Raw genomic sequence first — 20644 nt, 5'->3', positions numbered from 1 at the left:
TCCCTCATCTCCAAGTCTATCCCTCATCTCCAAGTCTATCCCTCATCTCCTAGTCTACCCCTTATCTCCAAGTCTATCCCTCATCTCCAAGTCTATACCCCATCCCACCCTCATGTTCACTAAAGACCATCGAAAGCATTTCTTGAGGCTCCCTGGTTCAAGAAGGCAGAAATTTAGTGAGGGGATTTCTAGGAAAATTAAAAGAAAGACAAAGACCTTTAGGATAAATTATAAATCTAGTTTTTGAATATGGAGGGTGACAGCTGAAATTTCTAGATGCTGAGCTAGATACTTCTTCAGGGGATGGAGTCGGGGCGCCACAGATCCAGTGGACTTCCTGTTCAGACATCTCTGGAGACGGAATGGACACCAGAGCCAGCATGGTCATTTGCTTGGAGCGGAACACGGGGAAGCAGGAGAAGGCAGAGGGGCTGAGTGTGGTTTTCCAGGAATAATCAGAGCACATGAGCAACTCTGAGTGAGCAACAGGGGCCTGGGCTGCCGTGGTTAGAGAGCAGAGATTATGTAACAGAACAAGTTGTTTCTGCGGCACCTAACATTTGCAAGTAATGACCAGACCTGTGATAAACAGCATGATGCGGGATGTGTTGTAGAAAGGACATTTTCTAGGCCTGTAGTAGAACTAATTAGTATTACTTCCTCAAATGAATATAGTCTGGAAACAAAAGGAAGTGCGGGAGCACACCTGCCAGATTTATAGGTAAACATTTGCCTAAGGGGTACCTGCCCTACAAAGAAGGTGATTGGCTGGGGCTTCCCCTACACTTCCTCATATGAACGTAGTCTAGATTAGAGAAATCCTGGAGTTCTTAGATTTGATAATGTGTTGTACTCAATTCAACATGCCAAATAAACCTTTATTAGTCTTACAGTAATGAACACTCATTTCATAAGGCAAAAGAACACATTTAGAGAGGTTGCTTTGCTACCCCCCCCCGCCCCCCAAGAAATCTCAAGGTTAGTTTGAGGTCTTGATTTATTTAGTAATCTAATTTGGGGAAAGCAAAAAAGAAATATGTTTGAACATTTGTCTAAGTAGGATATTAGGTTGCTGTGATGAAATTCTTGTCTGTCTATGGAGCCAAAGCAACAAAGATTCGGAAGGGGGTCACATTTATAAGTGGAAAACAAACAAACGCCCCTCAGAGGCTGGGAGATGGCTCAGCATCAAAAGCACCAGATGTTTTTGCAAAGGTTTTGTTCCCACCACTGACATGGTGGCTTACAGCTGCCTGTAATTTCAGTTCTAAGGGTCCAAAACCCTCTTCAGTCCTGTGAGGACTCCTGCGTACATGTGGTGCACATCATCCCATTCAGGCACACACGTACATAAATTTAAAAAAAAATTAAAAAATCTTCCTTCTTTTAAAAGTTTTGATGAATCATCCAAAGAATAAAGGCATTTCCAGCTGGAAGTGGTGGCATGCGCCTTTAATCCCAGCTCTAAGGAGGCAGACAGGAGGATCTACAGGTCAGCCTGGTCTATATAGTGAGATTGTACCTCAAAACAGATAAACAACAAAACAAAACAAACAACCCCCCAAGCCCCACATCTCTTTGTAATATTTTTTATTAAGAGAAGACCCTTAATCAAAAACAAAATAAAGTAAACAAACAAAAAACCGCAACTCAAAAATAATAAAAACCAGCTTTTTTTTTAAAACTTTGATGCATTTATCTCATCTTGGGAGGACTTGACACATAAATTTATTTTGTGTTATTTTCTACAAAGCTTCTGCAACTGTTTACCCCTCCTTCAGGTTTTTGTTCCATATTTTTCTGTTGTTCATTCTGAAAACCCAGTCATTTTATTTCAGAAAGAAAAGTCACTTTTTTAATCTCTAAATGAAAACCTTTAACATACAAAGTTCTTTATATTCGCTATAATTATTTTAATAGCTTCATTTATACATTAGTTATAACTTTTAAGTTTTTCATTATTTTTAATTGTGGGGGGAAGGGTATGTGCACACGAGTGCCCTCAGCAGCCAGAGGCATCAGATCCCCTGGGAGCTGGAGCTAGAGGCAGTTGTGGGCTGTCCAACAGGTCTGCTGGGAACTGAACTCAGGTCCTCTGGAAAAGCAGCCACATGCTCTTAACTGCTGAGCCATCTGTTCAGCCTCCAATTATTTATAACTTTTAACAACTGGTAATGCTCGTATTGTGTGCATACGCATGTGCCTGTGTGTTTGTGTGCATTCATGTGTGTGTACATGCATGTGACAGCTAGAAGTGAACCTCAGGTGCTGCTCTTTAGGGGCCGTCCATCTTGTTTCTTTTGAGACAGGGTCTTATCAGCCCAGAGAATGCTGAGTAGGCAGTGCTGGCCGCCCATCATGCACCAGGAATCCAGGTCTGGGATTAGAGATGAGCTCTGACATGTCTGACTTTTTGAATGGTTTCTGAAGATCAAACTCAGGTCCTTATGTTTGCATGGCAAGCCCTTTATGGACTGAGCTATTTGCAGCTCCTCGGAAACCCTTTATTAATATTTTTAAAAAATATTTATTTATTTATTATGTTTACAATATTCTGTCTGTGTGTATGTCTGCAGGCCAGAAGAGGGCACCGGACCTCATTACAGATGGTTGTGAGCCACCATGTGGTTGCCAGGATTCCTCAGGACCTTTGGAAGAGCAGGCAATGCTCTTAACCTCTGAGCCATCTCTCCAGCCCCCTTTATTAATATTTTTTTTTTGGTTTTTCGAGACAGGGTTTCTCTGTGGCTTTGGAGCCTGTCCTGGAACTAGTTCTGTAGACCAGGCTGGTCTCGAACTCATAGAGATCCGCCTGCCTCTGCCTCCCGAGTGCTGGGATTAAAGGCGTGCACCACCATCGCCCGGCCTTTATTAATGTTTTTAACAAAATAAGATGCATACATTGTGAGTTGCCTGGCACTAGCCAAGAGTAGAGAACAAGTTACCTAATTTTCTTCCAACACTATCTCACGGTTTTTGTGGACTTGCTGATTTGTAGTATGAAGTTTCAAATTTCTCAACAGACTAAGATATAACTGGCATCTCTGTATGATATAGAAATCATTCAAACCCACATTAGCCTGCAGGTAATAATTAGTGTGTCATCAGCAACGTGTTTTATTTAGAAATTATCTAACACAACTCTGAGGCTGTAAATTGCAAATAGATTTTGGAACCTTTTCAGCAGCTATGTTATAATATAAAAACCCTTGCTACCAGCCCAGGTTATTACTCTGTTAACTGTAGACAGCATATGTATGTTAGACAAATATTAAAGAAGAGAAGGGAGGGAGAGAAAAGGAAAACAAAAAACATGAAGATACCAAATCCATCAATTTTGCCTTGTTTCCTTGCTGTTCTCGATGTCTGTGTAGTATTCAGTATCCAGCAATTCATCTTTTACTTACACATTTGTTCTACATTAAATTTACAATTTAATGTTAAAGATTTATTTGTTTTTTAGTTGTGTATGTATGGGTATACACATGTCAATACAGGTGTAGAAGTCAGAAGAGGATGTTGGGTTCCCTGAGTTACTGCTGGTTGTGAGCCACAGCACATGGATGCTAGGGATGAAACTTGGGTTCTCTGAAAGGTTACCATGGCTCTTAACCTCAGGGCCATCGCTCCATCCACTTAAAAATAATTCCAAACACTTTGTTATGATACTTTTGACTAGTAATTGACTAGTAAGCACAATTCCTGTGTTAAACTTAATCCAGACAACTGAAAACATACCCTCTTTTACTAAAGCAGTAATGCCAAACTGGCCTTGTTTATTAAAAATTGACTTTAATCATTCGAACCTGGAAAACTTTGAATTCACTTCTCTTCTTTTAGGGAGCTGGGAATTTCACCCATGTGTTCCACTGTTGCTAAGCCAGTTCTTAACGGCACCCCGTCAAGGGGGGTTCATACGTTAATTTGGCAATGACTTACTGAAGTAAATAAAACATACATGTCTAACACATGTAAGCACACAGGTGCAGATAAGCTCGCAGCTGTTGTCCTAAGATTTTTATCCACATGGAGTGAGCAGGACGGTTGACAGTCACTGGCTTATGTGAGACAGTTGGCTCCTTCTCCATCTCACTTCCCATCTTTGTGTGAATTGTGTTTGTCGTGCTCCCAGAAAGAAGCCACTGGTTTTCTGATGTTACTGATGGAGGGCAATTTCAAGATGCTGTTTGTCCTGAGACCTAGCTTTGGGGGTCTCCGAGTCCTCTGAGAACACCTGGTGGCAGTAGTCTCAAATTCAAATGACGATGGGGAATGGAGTGGCTGGCAGAGGAGGGAAGGTGACCGTTGGGTGGGCTGAGGGCTGAGGAAGTGGCTGTCAGAATGGAAGAATAGCAGAGAAGCAATAGGAACTGAAGAGGAGGCTAAGGCGTGGTGAAAGGAGGATGGGGACGGCTAGTGGAAAGAGAGAGTGTTGAAATTAGGAGCGGCGGGGCTGCCCACATGGCTAGCTTATGCCCAGAAATAATTACATGGAAACTGTATTCTTTCAAACACTGCCTGACCCATTAGTTCCAGCCTCTTATTGGTTAGCTCTTACATATTGTTCTAACCCATTTCTAATATTCTGTGTAGCCCACGAGGTGGCTTACCAGGGAGGATCTTAACCTGCATCTGTCTGGAGTGGGAGAATCATGGCGACTCTCCGACTCAGCTTCTTTTCCCCAGCATTCTCTTCTGTTTACTCCACCTACCTAATTTTCTGTCCTATGAGGGCCGAGGCAGTTTATTATTAACCAATGAAAGCAACAGATAAGATACAAGACCCACCTCCATTATAGTTGTATTTGGTTTAGTTCTGTCTTATTTAGACAAAAAGGGGGAGATGTAGGGATAAGCCCGCCCCTTGGGGGCGGGCTCGCCTTGGGCGAATGTTTACTGATAAATTGGGTGCACAGAAGCCGCGTGCCCCTTCCTGCTTCTGGTACTCCGCTGGAACCTTGGTTTCGTGAGTATGGTTTTTCCATTGAAGTTGTTCAAATATCTATTACTATTGGTCTCCATTAATCTAAACCGCCACAAGAGAGATCTGAGAGGAGCCAAGCGGAGGACATCGTTGGTGCTCAGAGTCATTGTTCGTGAAATCAGGCACAAGAAGGAACCTTCAGTGAGAGCTGCAGGAGCGTGGAGCACACAGGCTACATAGGGAGCAGGAAATGTCGGACCTCAGGGAAGTTCCTGTGGGGGTACTGTGCAAACAGAGAGGCTCAGGGCACCAGCCCAGCTGTCTCGATGCACAAGCCCAGCCTCCCTGAGCTTGGGCCTTTGGCGGAGCCTCTGTCTGCTGAAGACTCCTTGCAGTCTCTAGGATGTTCAACTCGGGACTGTGGGAAGTAGACCTACTCCTCGCTCTGCTTCCGTGGGCTGTCATGGGGAGCGGTGGCTCAGGAGTGTGACTGCCTGACTATTGCTGACCAGTTAGGAAAGATGGCCATGGTTTCAAAGGTGTGCATCTGGAGTCCTGGGTGAAGGCGCTGAGACCCCAGCGATGAAGCTGATTTTGCACACGTCATAGTACCGTGTGTCTTAAAGAGCACATTGCTTCTGACCCTTGTTACATTAGAGAGGAAGGCTATTTAGGATTGTAGTGACGGGCACCAAGACTTAGAAATTGGAGGTGGAGTACCAGCTCTGAGCATTCCAGAAGATAGGTAGATTTATGGCATTTTGGCCAATGGGCAGGGGGAGGGTCTATGGAAATCCATGAAAGGATTCTTGTTAAATAGATGCCACAGGATTCCTGAGGCAGGAAGCAGAGTGGTGAGTATTGAGACTGGGGGATTCTCCCTGAGCTAACCGAACAATTCCTGCTGTGACTGACCTTAGCCAGGACAATGACAGCCTACTGATGGGGCCTGATGAATAGGGGTCTGTCTGTAGTTGGCCAAGAAGCTACTGGGTTTGGTCAAGAAGAACACCTCATCAGACTCACACAGAGGCTTTCCTAGCCTCCTCTTCTGTCTTTCTGTAGGCCAGCCCCGTGATCCAGACTGTACGTGGATCCCAGGACCCCAGTATGCTGGGGCACTTATAAACCAGCTCTGTCCTCAGAATCATACATTCACCCGTCACAGATTAAGGATTTGTTATGCACCAAGGCCATGGATTTTATGTATAGCAAGAAAATAGACACCAAGTTTTATGAATATTACATATTAGCAGGGTTGCTGGTTGTTATTTTATTTATTTATTTGTTTGTTTATTTATGCCAACTTGACAAAAACTGGAGACATCCGGGAAGAGGGAATCTTAATTGAGGAATTGCCTTCATCAGATTGGTCTGTGGGCATATCTGTGGGAAACTTTCTTGATTGATTGATTGATGTGGGAGGGCCCAGCTCGTTGTAGGTGGTGCCATAACTGGACAGGTGGCCCTAGGTTGTATAAGAAAGCAGGCTGAGCAAGCCATGGGGAGCAAGCCACTAAGCAGCATTTCTCTGTAGTCCCCACCTTTGCTCTGACTTGAGTTTCTGCTCTGACTTCCCTCAGTGATGGGCTGTGATTAGGACATGTAAAGAGATAAACCCTTCCCATCTTAAGTTGTTTCTGGCCATGATGTTCATCACATCAATAGATAGTAAACAAGGACGCAAGGCAAAACAAAACAAAAAATAACAAACTATACAATGTATGGGACCAAAGGGAAGCATGGGAAAGGGGACACCTGCTGAGTCACAGGGGGACCAAGAGCCAATTTAAATAGCACAGTCAGGACATGTTGGCGATCAGAGAAGGTGAAATTTGAGCAAGCACTGAAGGCAAGGAGAGATTTGGTCATAAGTTGTTGGGGGAAGAATGTTCCGGTAACCAGGCCCTGGGTCTCTGTGATAGAGAAGGGAACCATTCTCAATGTGTCTCTGTAGCTGGTCCATTGAGGGGCAGAGGGGGAAGTTGGGGAACCCATTACAAGATGTAACAGGACAGGAAGTGGTGATGGCTTTGGCCAGCATATTGGATCCTGGAGATACTCACCAACAGGCTCTGTTGGCCCACTTGTCAGTCTCTCCAAAGAGAGTGTATTTCCACAGCCCTGGCTGCATGAGAATGCTGACTATATCTAAGGAGAATATCAGCACTGGAGATCCCCTAATTCTCCAGTATCAGTTGGGTGATCAACACTTCAATCTTGACACTAGCTACCCAGTGCTAACACAACCCCTGACAGCAAAGCCGCAGTCCCATGAGACTCCATCTACTTGAGATGTCAGCTACCAATGGGTGGGACCCCCAGACCACCTAGGCTTCTGCATAACCAGCCAACCGAAGGTAGCTTGGAGAATGCCTAAGATTGCCCCTAACCTGGGTTTCCTAATCTGTTGAAATAACTTGGGGCCAAGAAAAGCACTTTCCCTAAGATTGCAATTTATTATAAAGGATTCTATCATCTATCCTATATATTCCAGGACTAGCCAGCTGGAAGAATTGCAGAGGGTACCGTGTGGTGAGGGGGTGCAGGCATGGATCTTTCCTGGACCCCTCTGAGCATCCACCCTCCCAACACCTTGACACAGTTACAGAACTACAAGCTCCCACAGTTCCATTGCCTTGGAGTTTGTATTAAACTTTCATTATATTGAGATGACTTAGTATTTGCCATTGGTGACCGAATTCAACCTCCATCCTATGTTTTCTCCTTAGAGTTTCTTAAGGGTGGGAAGGAGAGGGGGACTGAATGACACGATTTGTCCTTCTGGCCCCTCACCTCCATCCTGAGGTCACTAAAGAGTCACCTCTGCCTCTGCACTCAAAGTCCACTGTGAATAACTAGGCACACTCTTCTTACCCAGCAAGATCCAAGGGTTTTAGGTGCTTCTGTGCCAGGAACCAGAGGCTGAAACCAAATAAACACTTGTATGATCCCCAGATGGAAGAACAAATCTGTAGATGGCAGAGCAGTCTTCGGGACGGCAGTCAGATCTGCAGTTCTAGTGTCTGGAAACAAGTACAGACAGGGAGGAGCAGGTGGTCAGTGGAGGGCCAAGCCACCATGCCAAGCCAGCATGCCTGATGAAGGACAGGCAGAGAAGTCATTTGGGCTTGAAGCCATGACCAAGTAGCAGTGCCCAGTGCTGAGGTCAAGCCTGGGTCAGTGGTTTAGAGATTATTCTATATACCTTCTAGGTCGCAGAAGCTCACAAGTACAAGTAAAGGCAATTGGTGTGCCCTGCATGTTTTGCTGGCTCCAAACCTTCTCCTGGGTGACAGGACCCCCAGCCCCTTGCTTCTGTCATCTGCTTCATTTTCTCCCAGCTATTTCTGGGCGTGCTTGGGGCAGGGATAATTCACAAGGGCTCAGGGATAAGTTTGCTCATGTTCTTTCCACTTGAGTCCCTTGGCCATGGAGTCTGTACCATGCTTCTGCAGCTGGTGTCCTGGACAAGAAGTCATCCCCATGACCTAGTGGAGTCCTTGAGCCCAAAGCTGCTTGTAGAGTGTGTGTTGAGGTGGGGGGAGTAGGCAGGGGTCAGGGCCCTTGTGGTAGTGCTGTGTCAAATCAGTCTTGCCCACTATCTATTTTTATCATAATTTTTATTGCTATGTATTTATTATAGAAAACAGTATGTTTCATTGTGGCATTTTCCACGAAAGCTTATTGTAGCCACTTCTCCCACATCTTTTCTTGTTCCCATCCCTCTGGGCCCCTCTCTGCTTTCATATGTATAATTCTTACATCTACATTCTGCATGTGAGAGCAAACATGTGACATTTATCTTCCCACGTCTCTGTCCCTTATTTCCTGAGCACTGTGGCTTCACCTTGTGTTGTTGTCCCAGGCTCAGAGCCATTGCCTTGCCTGTCCCAGGAAAGAGGAATGTGGGACTTGCCCTGTCTCCATAATCTCCTCTTTGCCTTAGAAACAGCCACATCCAAACAGTGTAAAAACAAACTCCTTCCTTGTAAGTACCCTTCCACCTCTGTGAGAGGAAACGGTGCCATGGGACGGTGTAAGCCAAGCTGACCCTGCTTGCTTTGAATCGCCATTTGCAGTGCTGTGGCCATGAATCAGTGACTGCTTCCACACTGTGAGAACAATTATCCCCAGGAACCTGTTGAGTTGGACCTATGACACCACGCGGACGAGTGCCCGTCCTCCTGGCGCGTGGCTCCCTTGTCCTGACAGTGAGTTGCAGTGTTTGGTGCTCAGTATCCACTGGTACCTCTCAAATTTGAATACCTGACCCTACCGCTGGTGGTGTATGGAGAAGTGACAGAACCTCTGGGAGTGTGTGGTCCAGCTAGAAGTGAGGATTAGCCAGTGAAGGCCTATCTGCCACTGGCTCCCACCTGAGCTTCCTGCTCTCTGGTCTGGTGCGGTGTGATTAGCTACCGCACACTCCAGCCTTGCCTGACAGAAACCATGAACCAGAACAATCCCTCCTCCTCTGTCAGGCATTCTACCACCGCAGAAGTGACTGACAGCGACTTGGTTCCCCTTATTCCTTGGATGTTGAGTGCACAGTCAGGCTGCACCTCCAGAATGAGAGTGGGATTAACTGGGGCTTAGGGAAAAGTTGAAAGGAGCTATGAGGAAGCATCTTTGGGCTCCTGAAGGCCAACAGCAGCAGCTTTCTTACCTCTTGAGCCTCTTGAGGCATAGGAGCTGAACTGGTTGAGCATCCCTGGTCCCAACATGTGCAATCTGAAAGGCCACTATCAGCAGAAAATTCCACACGATCTCATGTGTAGAGCTAAAACGGAAGTGTACTAAAAACCAAGAACAAAGAAACAAACAACAACAAAACCCACACAAAATCACAGCCAGGTGATTTGTCTGAGAAATACCTGAAGTATGAAGGACTTGGAGTTTAAGCTTGTGTCCTAGTTAGACTTCTGTCGCCAAGATAAAATGTGCAGCAAAACCACCTTAACAGAGGAGAGGGCTTGTTTCATCTTACAACTCCCAGGTAACACAATTCGTCACTGAAGGAAGGCAGGGAAGGAACTCAAGGCAGGAAGTGAAGCAGAGAGCATGGAGGGGTGTTGCTTACTGACTTGCTCTCCATGGCTTGCCCAGCCTACTTTCTTATACCACCCAAGACCCCTGCCCCTGGATGGCACCACTCACAGCAGGCTAGGCACTCCCATGTCAATTGTAAGTCAAGAAAATACATCACAGACAAGCCCACGGGCCAATCTGATGGAGACATTTCCTTAATTGAAGTTCCCGCTTCCCAGGTGACCTTAGTTTGTGTTGGGTTGACAAAAGCAAACTAGTATAACGTGTGTCTGTCTACAAAGGACATTGTGTAGATGCCAGTGTTTCCACTTGGAAAAGATCCTAAATCAGAAATAGTTCCAATTCCAGACATTTCAGATAAAGGGTGCTCAGTCTGTACTTGAAGCCCGGGTGTGATAAGCAGAGCAAGGCTCCTGGAGAAGGGCCGTCACTTTGACTTGAAGGTCCAAGTTAAGCCATGGTGAACCCCAAGGTGGGTGTTGGGCAGTGAATTCGTGAACTCACTTTCTGAGACCCGGCATGATCCGTGTTTAACAAAATGCTCAGTGCCCTTGCTGTCTCTGAAGGTTAGCTGGGTGAGAGAGGGCGGAGAGGCATTAGCAGGGTGCACGTCTCCTTCCGCTGGACAGGACAGAACCCTGTGCTTGTTCTTGGTGCCTCTTTACCTCTTTGAAAAAAAAATGTTATCCTGAAAAACTGCCGGCATGTCTAGAGAAAAAGAGGAAAATGCCCCAAGGGGCACCCAAATGCTCACCTCCTACTGAGGAATACCCTCACTCTCATCTCCTATGGAGGGGTGCCCACATGCTGATCTCCTACCAAGAGTCACCCTCACCTTCCCCTCCCACTGAAGCTCTATCTCTGTGCTTCTGCACTCTAAAGCAAGTCTTAGGCATCGTACAGTGCCCTGGTCTCTACGGCCAGGTCCCTGGAACACACGGGCCTTGACGCGCTGCTGTGTGTGAGTCCTCAAACTGCCGGCAGTCACCTGGGGGTGTGGGGATTTCCTGTTGGGCAGCTGCAGACTGGAGAAAGAGCTCTGTGGACTCTGTGGAGCCAGGGCAAGGCCACAGCAAACCCTTGAGTGTGGGCTAGAAGCTCACACAATCAGGTCTGCCATTTCAGTTAGGGTGCTGGAATCTTTACTCTTGTCGGTACTGGGAACCCACTGAGTCCAGTCTCAGCCCAAGTGTTTACTCCTTTATTAAGCATACTTTTTAATTGTGTGTGTGTGTGTGTGTGTGTGTGTGTGTGTGTGTGTGGCCATGTGCATGCCATGGTTTGGGGGAACAGAGGACAGCTTCCGGGAGTTTGTGCTCCCCTTTCACGTGAATCCTCAGGATCAGACTCAGATCCTCAAGCTTAGCAGCAAGAACCCTTACTGAGCAACCATGAACACTGCCACTGAAAAATCAACAGGTAACTTTTCTGTGAGAATAAGGAAAAATTTGTGTGTTTCCCAGCACAAAACACTGGGATTTTAAGTGAATTCATCAGATGACTCTCCCTGGGGAGGGAATCCTGTTTAGAAACCACGAGTCAATCCGAGTAATGCAGGAATGGGGAAAATGATTTCTCTGTGATCCTTTAATATAAGTTAGTCTCATTTATTCTATGCCATTTGGTTTAATGACAAGCTCATAAGAAAAATAGGAGCCATGTGCTGTGGCTCATGCCTGTAATCTCAGCACTGGGGAGGCAAAGGCAGGTGGATTACTGTGAGTTAATGGGAACCTGGGCTACAGAGTGAGTTTCGGGCTAGCCTGAGCTACAGAAGGGGACCCTCTCTCTGAAAAACAGACAACCCTCCAAAAAACCAAAAAACAAAGCAACAAACAAGCACCCAAGACCAAGATATCTCCCTCAAAAATCCCCCAAACAAATAAAAATAATCCAATTACTAGACAAACAAGACAAGACACCGGTCTTTCTATAGAGCCATGAGAAGGTCTATACAGTTCATAACTCTTAGACCAAGTGAACAGGTTTTATAGGAAAACTGTTCCTAAATCACTGTGGAGCGAATGAGGCTTCTGTTTGAGCACAATGGTGGTGAAAGATCCAGTCATCCTGGTTTTTATGGATTCATCTCCAGTTTTCCTTAGAAAAATAAAAAATAAAACTCCCTCAACCCATTTCTAACTGGCGTCTTCGCCATTGGATGCCTGACAATCGTTGTAACTATTCGGAGACAGCAGATAATGCATGCACTGTGTAGCCCCCTCGGCTGCATGAACAAGGTGGTGTCATGTGCTCTTCCTTCACCAGACCTGTTATTCCTCAGGTCTGTAATTCTGGGGGGGTGGTTTCCACCATTCATTGTTCCAAATTACTGTTGCAATGGGCCTGCAAGACCTGGGCTAGGAACACTCGATCTGCTTCTTGACAAACCCAGATACTTAGAAACGGTGTAAATCGCACGTTGGTATATTCTTTTGCAAAATCTGTGGCTAGGACAAGGGTGTAACTCAGCATCAGGGATCTGTCTACCATAAGGCCCTCAGCTTGATCCCCAGCCATAAAAAGCAAGGACCTTCTACACCAACAGTAAAAATCCCTGTTGTGAACATAAACAAGGAATTTTAAAAAAGAGATGACCAAAGCTGGTCCCTTTTGCTTTCAGAAATAACCTTTTTTTCTTAGTGATTTCTGGCCAAAGAATATTCAATGAACTTAGATTCGTGGGATTCTCTCTGATATGCTATTTCAAAGCAAAGTAGAGGTGAGTGTATTTTTAGACAAGTAGCTCAGCTGAGTGGAAATGGGCAGTCGGAAGATCTTTTTAGGTAAGCAGATGGTTGTAAGATTATTTTACTGAATGTATTTTGTGATCTCTGTACATTTATCCTACCTTAAGTATACGTTGATCATCTCTAATCACAAAGTTATAAAATCCTGAGTAAAATGCTCAAAAATAATGTTTTTAGGGTCTGGGTTGAAACATTACAGGTCATAGTCAGAGGAAAGCAAGCTAGAAATATTTGATCAAAATTACTTCTAGCCTGTGTATATAAGATGTATCTGAATCACAAATGAATTTCCCATTTAGAATCAGGTCACATTCCCAAATAATTCATTATATATGCACAAATATTCCCCAAATTGGAAAACCCCAGATCTCAAACACTTCTGGTCCCAAGTATTTCTTATAAGGTGTAAACTGTAGACATGTTTTCTTTATTTTTTTTAAAAAAATATTTTGTTTTTATTGAGCTATACACTTTTCTCCCCTCCCCTCACTTCCTCCCCTCTCCCCTTCTACCCTCTCCCGTGACTACCACGCTCCCAGTTTACTCAGGAGATCTTGTGAAGACATGTTTTCTTTCTATGGCATGTGTGAGAGCTTCATGCTATCTACATCCAGCTGGACTCTGACAGTGCTGTGTTCTTGGGACTTTAAATTGCCTCTAGTCCTTAGGAGAGCATGGAGGATGCTGCTGTCCCCAGAGAACTCTGGCTGTGGTCTCCAGCAACCTAAGCGACATGGAACCAATTGCTTCTAAGTAGAAAGCCGCACAACACAGGAGAGACTGGATGACCCCTGGCTCCACATTTTCTCTCGCTCGCGTGTGTCAGGAAGCTTAGATAAGCTCTCATGCACACTGGGTGTCGAGTCTTAGCTATGACTGTACTATACCACCTCTGTGCAGGGTTTTCTGGGAACTAAATATGACAGTGTGGGTGTAGAGGGTTTGGAATGTATTATGTGATCATTGATTAAAATTGAGAACTGTTCTGATTATTGCCATGCTTTCCCTTAACTGAACCCCAAATTTAAGAATTTCTCCTCTATCATCTGTAAGATGTGAATACATTGTTGTGTGGTAGCTTGATAGTTTACGGTTTTCAGTTTCTTACTTCAGCTGCTGCTGAAAAATGAACACCTCTACAGTGTGATTTCAGAAGCAAGTGGGCGGAAAGCCTTCTGAAGTATGAACCCCAAGTTCCACGTGGTGGTAGAAATTAAAATCTCCTGTTAAAGTACAAACATTTTTGAGAGAAGTGACTTTTGTCTTCCCCTGTGCAGCAATTGAAGGGTACTGCCATGGCCACTGAGGATGCCCAGTATTGCTGACAGTCACTCCATCTTCTCACATCAAAGAAGTGAGAAGAAGGTCATTTCTGTTTGTAAATGCATATGTGCATACATGAGCCTGCGCACGTGTGTGCACGCATGTACACAGACACACACATGCACACACAGACACACACACACACACACACACACACACACAAAGCCAGAGCTACTCTGAAGAGATACTTAGCCCCTGAGCAGGAGGGACAATGAGGGACTGAAGTCTGGTTTTGACGAGAACACTCATGACCAGAACCAATGACACAACATGGCACACAGATATGACTCTGCAGTGTGCTTAGGAAGAATGACAACAAGGGAAGAAAAGAAAAGACAAAAAAGATTTCATTTCAGTTACAAAACAACCTTCAGGATAGCTGCTGTTGGCCCAGGACAGCCCCAATAGTGGCAGACACCCTCTGCACATTGAGCAATCGATGCTGATTTACGTCAGTCTCCTTGACATCAGCACTTGCCTTTGGGTGGCGATTCTGTTCATTGTATTTGTCTGTATCCCAGTCACATGCAGAGATGGTGCTGGGATCACCACCACTTTGGATTTCCCAGCACCCAGCAGAGGACCAGTGTGTATAATGGGCAGAGGTTCTTCTATTTACTGAACTCAACACAACTGGGGAGGGAGGGTGGGGGGTGGGAAAGAGCAGGGTTTGCTGGGAAAAACAGCTCAGCTGAGATGAATGGTGTAAGGCCCTCAAGACCCTCTTACCTGCCTTAATTAGCATTAGCTGGTCAATGATTCAGCCAAAGAGAAGGGGAAGGAAGAGGCACAGAGAGGAGACCATGGAACTAGCAACCGCCTTGATCACGTTCAGTAGGAAAGTGTGAGCATGCAGCATGGCGACCTCTAGAGGACAAGAGAAAGGGTAGCTGGAAGGTAGGTAGCTGAGGGATGCTTGGCTCACACTCCTTTCTGCCTTGTGCTCAGTTTCCTCAGTTTGGTGATGGAAAGACTTTTCCATGTTGGTGCCTTGGGTTGAGACTCTCTTATGATACATTGCTCATGTGAACACCTTCCTGCTATAGCCAGCTCATTCCATTCCTGTGCAGCCAACTCATCCCATTCCTGTGCGGCCAGCTCACTACGGTCCTGTTTCCTATAAAAATCATAGGAGGGGATGTTTAATCAACATCCATCATAAATTCAAAAACCGCATGTGGGCTTAACACTCCCAGGCCAGTACAGCTCAAGATATGTCACCTCCCAAAGTCTGGGGGCTTGAGTCACGGCTCTCCTTTCTCATGCAAAGTGCCCTGGTATGACTGGATTGCTGTGCATATGTACACAAGGCCCTCACCAGTTAGCGTTACTTTGGCAGAGCTGCCTTTGACTAACCCACTCAGGGTTTTTGGCATCCAAACACCTAGCTCTCATTAAAATTAATGACATAGTCAGAAGCCTCATGTAAAACCTGTACCATCCTATTTTCAGATGACTTCACAGCACTCCAGGGAATACATAATGCCCCTCTTTGGAAGTAGAAAAGGCAGGAATGCTAACTCAGAAACATGACCTCATTTCCCAAGGCATGTTTAATGACACTAAAAATAAACCTTAACTATGTCTCCGTGAGCGCAAGGACAAGGGAAGTCCCGCCCCCTTTTCTGAGTTACTGGGGAGTGAGTGTGGCCTGCCAGATAAATTCTGCCTAGGTCCTCTGGGGCTGCCAAGCTGCTGACACGTGTGCCCAAGAGACAGATCCTACCTAGGGAGAAAATATAGTCCAAACAGGAGAGAGAGAGAGAGAGAGAGAGAGAGAGAGAGAGAGAGAGAGAGAGAGAGAGCTATCTGGGTGACACCTCCTGAAGCATCAGGCATCCCCAGCAAGGACACTTGCATTGAATTGGAAGAAATGACAGAGAGGGAGGGAGGGATGTATGCAAAGGCCATGTAGGAAAACTGGAGAACTAGCTGTCCTGGGGCCCAGCATAGCGCGTGGAGAGGAAGACACTGGGGAGGACCCAATGTGCTGATGAGATGGGTTTGTTGTAGCTGGCTTTGTGTGCACGAGAGAACAAAGATGCTTGTTTTTGACTATTCTGATAGTGGACTAAGGGTATTGAAGGACAGCTAACAGAAGACAACCCTAAACAAACAACACCTAAACAGAAAAACAAACAAACAAACAAAAATCCAAGAACACCAACGATCATTGAGCTCCCCAGAAAAGCCAATGTAGCTAAGTTAGAAAGTTTTGCTCCAAGAGATTCTGCACATGGTAGCCTGGGGGGCAGCCTTTGGTTTCACAGCAGTTAAGGGTTTTGTTTTTTTTCTTGATGTTATTTCACACTATGAAACATGTCATTTTAATAAATATATTTTAGACTGTTTATAACAATGCAAAAACTATTGCCAGCCTCTGACTCTGGAATATGTGCACCACCCTGCAAAGGACCCCCAAACTCATGAGCATCCGCATAGCATTCCCACTCGCCATGGCAACCACCCCTCTGCTCTGGGTTTCTAAGGACCAATTCTGGACATGTAAACAGATGCAGCAGATAGTACGCGGTCATCCATAACTGGATTTCTCACTTGGTGGACTGTTTTCACAGTCATCTCTTGTTACTCAGTAATCCACAAAACTCTACCAGTTTGTGATCTTCCAACAGGGGCCTCAAGTGGGGAAGGATCCCGACACAGATCCCCCAGCATGCTGGGTGAGGAGGTACAGCAAGCACGCGGGCAGCATTGGACAGTAATTCAGCTAGTTGTTCAGCCATGTTTACTGAGCGTTTCCGGTGCTGTGAACTGCCTCAATGCTGGTGTCTCTTTAAGATTTATGTGTTTCAGGCCTTCAAGGTAACGGTGTTATTGAGGTCACTGGCTGGACTCCGTGGTTCCCGATTCTTGGTGCTTTGTTTAGAGAATTGAAACACACACACACACTCACACACACACAGATGAGAGAGAGACAGACAGAGACAGACAGAGAGACAGGAAGATAAAGACAGAGAGACAGAGAGGTAGAAAGACGGGGAGACACAGAGACAGAGAGGAAGGCAGCAAGAAGTTTTATTAAGAGCAAAGGGAAATTTGCCAAGCAAGGCATCGAACCTCCTGAGTGAGAGAATACTCAAGGGCCTTGGACATTATTGAGAATCCCATTTATGGGATCCAAGACAAGGATGAGCTGACTTCTAGGAGTGTAGCTCTGGTGATTCTCTGTTTAAATTGACAGGTTTGGGTTACATAACTTTTTTTTTCCTGTGCATGTCCTTTCCCATGGTTCATCTGGTTTTAATTAAATGAACACTCCTTTTAGGCATAGGATGGCAAAAGAGGATTTTTAAAAAGTTCATCCAGAAAACATAGCTGCCTTCCTGAGCATGTATCCTCAAACCAATTTAGGTCAGAGCTACCCCATGTCTCCCAATCACACATATACCCAGAAGCATGTTTGAGAAGAAATGGGCGTTATCAAGAGGTTGCTAAGAGGAATCACTTATTTCCTTTATTCAATCAAGCATGTGGTTTGATACAGGTGTGTGCATGTGTGCGGTGTCCCAGGTAACTAAGCTTTTCCTAATACCTGGTAGCCTTTGGTGTGGGAAGTCCTTCTTGTCTATGTGTTGCTTTTATTGGTTAGTGAATAAAGAAGCTGCTTTCGGCCAATGGCTTAACAGAATATAGCCGGGCTATATATAGCCAGATATATATAGAAAGAGTAGGCGGAGTCATGGAGAAGCCATGTAGCCCTGCCAGAGACAGACACCGGATGGAACCTTGCCAGTAAGCCACAGCCACATGATGATACACAGATTAATAGAAATGGGTTAAATTAAGATGTAAGAGCTAGCCAATAAGAAGCTAGAGCTAATGGGCCAAGCAGTGATTTAATTAATGCAGTTTCTGTGCGGTTATTTTGGGGCTGAGCAGCAGGAACAAACAAGCAGCCTCCTACAACAAGCCTTAGGAGTATTCCAAGTAAGGTATTCGAGGAGGACAATTAGGGTTAGATGAGTTCTTAAGGGTGTGGATCCATGATAGGAACCCTTGTAACAGAGACCACAGAGACACACAGCAAAGAAGCCGTGTGGCTAAGATGGGGACGAGACCTCTCTTACCTGCACTTTGACCTTGAACTTCCAGTCCTCAGTGCTGTGAGGAGTGCGTGGTTCAGTCCATTCTGTCTATGGCCTGTGGTGGCAGCTGCAAGCAGACTCAGGCTCGGTGGTACATCAGGCCTCGTCACCTGCCCCCTCTCAGCTTGCTGACTCTGGTTCTGTGTGATAGTCCACACCGGCTTTTCTCTGAAGTCACATCTTCCTAAAGAACCCAACTGCCACTACCTGCAGTTTTCAGCCATGTCTTTGTGTGGGTGTTGGATTTAAGTCATGTGCTGGACCCAAACGTGTTTGTCCTGAGTGGACATTTTTATCTGAGTATGCATCCAGAAAGTGCTGCGGAGAGAAAAGAGATGCTGACCGTGCTGTGTGTGCACAGATGGGGAGTGGTAGGGCTGTGGGAGGTGGAGGGAAGGTGTGGGGACGCCGCAGGCCAGCAGAGGGAAGAGAGCCTTTTTGGTTCTTGGAGGAGCAGAAGTCTGAGGGAGAGCTCTAATGGAGAGTGGTCAAAAAGAAATTTAGAATCCGAGGGAAAGAAGAAGGCTGAGGCATCAGATGCACAGCTTCACACTAACCAAGATGAAATATCACTAGTGTTACCGGGTGGCACCTGGCCCTGTCTGGTCACAGGTCTGGATGCTGCCTGCAGTCCATGGCAAGGACTAGTAGGGACACACATGTGGCCTCTTCTCTCCCATCTAGACCAATTGCATCTGGTACTGATGGTCTAAAGTCTGGCTGTTGGTCCTTTATTTGCTTCTAAGTGTTAACAGTCCATAATAGAATAATAAATAAAATAACCGTGACAATTGCCTCCACACACTAAAGCACATGCACACACATTTGCATACATACAACCTAGTACACGCAAACTGCCCTGCAGGAATAAATACATGTGAAATTCTTCCTCCAAAAGAAGCAGACGCTGTGTTTGAGGGCTAGCCTTCATTATCAACTTCAGTGGACTTTGTACCATCTTATGAGACAAGGGTGTGTCTGTGGAGGTGTTTCCAGAGATGTTTGACTGAGGAATGGAGACCCACCATGCCTGTGGGTGGCGCGTTTCCGTGGACTGGATGAAAAGGGGAACAACAGGAGCAAGCCATAAACCAGCATTCATTTCTCTCTGCTTCCTGATGGTGAATGTAATGTGACCGGCTCCCACCATGCCTTTCCCTCTGTGACAGACTAGAGCCTCAAACTGTGAACCCAAACAAACCCTCCCTTCTTTAAGTCACCTTTGGCTGGTGTTTTGTCAAGTAATGCACATTTTAAAAAAAGAAAACTAACATTGTACAGGAATACACATCAGTTTGAAGAATTCCTCAGTTAAGTAGTTGGTTTGGCTATAGAGAAATTTTCCATGCAGAGATTTGTAGTGGATATGAAACTTACTATTCCATAAAGAAACTTGAAGTGGGCAGGAAATTTGATATTCTCTGCAACAAATTTGTGCTGGAATTCTAGTATGATTGTCATCTCAATTTTATATACATTAAACATAGGTTAAATAACGAGGCTATCATAATCTCCTTTTATGGAGAAGTCATTCCCTTGCCCTTGCCCTTGCCCTTGGGTAAGACATGTTTCCAACATCACCAGCATCATCTTGGTGCTTTTTTCAGTAGGTTCCTCACTGTGTTTGGTTCTTGTCACAGAGGACATGCACATCAGAGTAGCCCAATCACTGTGGATATTTTCTGTTACTTTACCCTCGGTGTTTATCTCTAGGATCTGTCTTAACGTGATATATCTTGGCCAGGCAGGGGCAGCATTATTTTTCCTTTCTCAGCTCTCCAGCCCTGGCCTGTGAGACAGCTGCCTCCTTCCAGGAGTGAGGAGAGGTGACCTTTGAAGAAGATGGGGGTGGGGAGGAGGGTTAAAATTCATGACTTTGGCTGGATTTGCTCTAGTCAAAGAATTGAATTGTCATTCCAGAGGAAACATTTTAAAAAACACAATCTGTCAAGGTCCTGCTCCAAGGTGAACAGAAGTCACCTGCATGAAAAGTCCTCCTCCCCGATGTCTTCGAAAGTGTGGTTAACGTGAGTAGGCAGCTCTGCCGGTGCTCCAGCTTCCGCTCCCTGATACTCTTGCAGACACTCTGAAAGTACCTTCCCTGGGTTTCCAGCCACAGCAGCACTGCAGATGACACAGTTGGATGATTCAACTAGCATTCCCCTTCACTTCTGACTGCTGCACAGGCTTGAAAAGCCAGCAGTCGCCTCCTCTGCTGGCCTTGCAGCTGTAGTTGATCATGTGGCCCAGTTCTGGCCAATCAGAAGAAGCAGAAGCCTGCTGGGAAAATTCTTGTTTTCCTCAGACTTTGCTGCTCCATACATTGAATTTGGGTAAATCGGAACCCTGCTAACCCCTTGTTCTTTTCTTTTCTTTTCTTTTCTTTTCTTTTCTTTTCTTTTCTTTTCTTTTCTTTTCTTTTATTTTTCCTGACCAGCCTGGTACCGTGTAACCCAGAGTAATGTTAAATTCACCACAATCCTCCTGCC

This window comes from Alexandromys fortis, unplaced genomic scaffold (genome assembly GCF_014885135.2).
Source record: "Alexandromys fortis isolate MF-2015 unplaced genomic scaffold, M_Fortis_MF-2015_v1.1 scaffold_75, whole genome shotgun sequence".
Taxonomy (NCBI): Eukaryota; Metazoa; Chordata; class Mammalia; order Rodentia; family Cricetidae; genus Alexandromys; species Alexandromys fortis.
Note: the sequence above shows the minus strand (reverse complement) of the source record.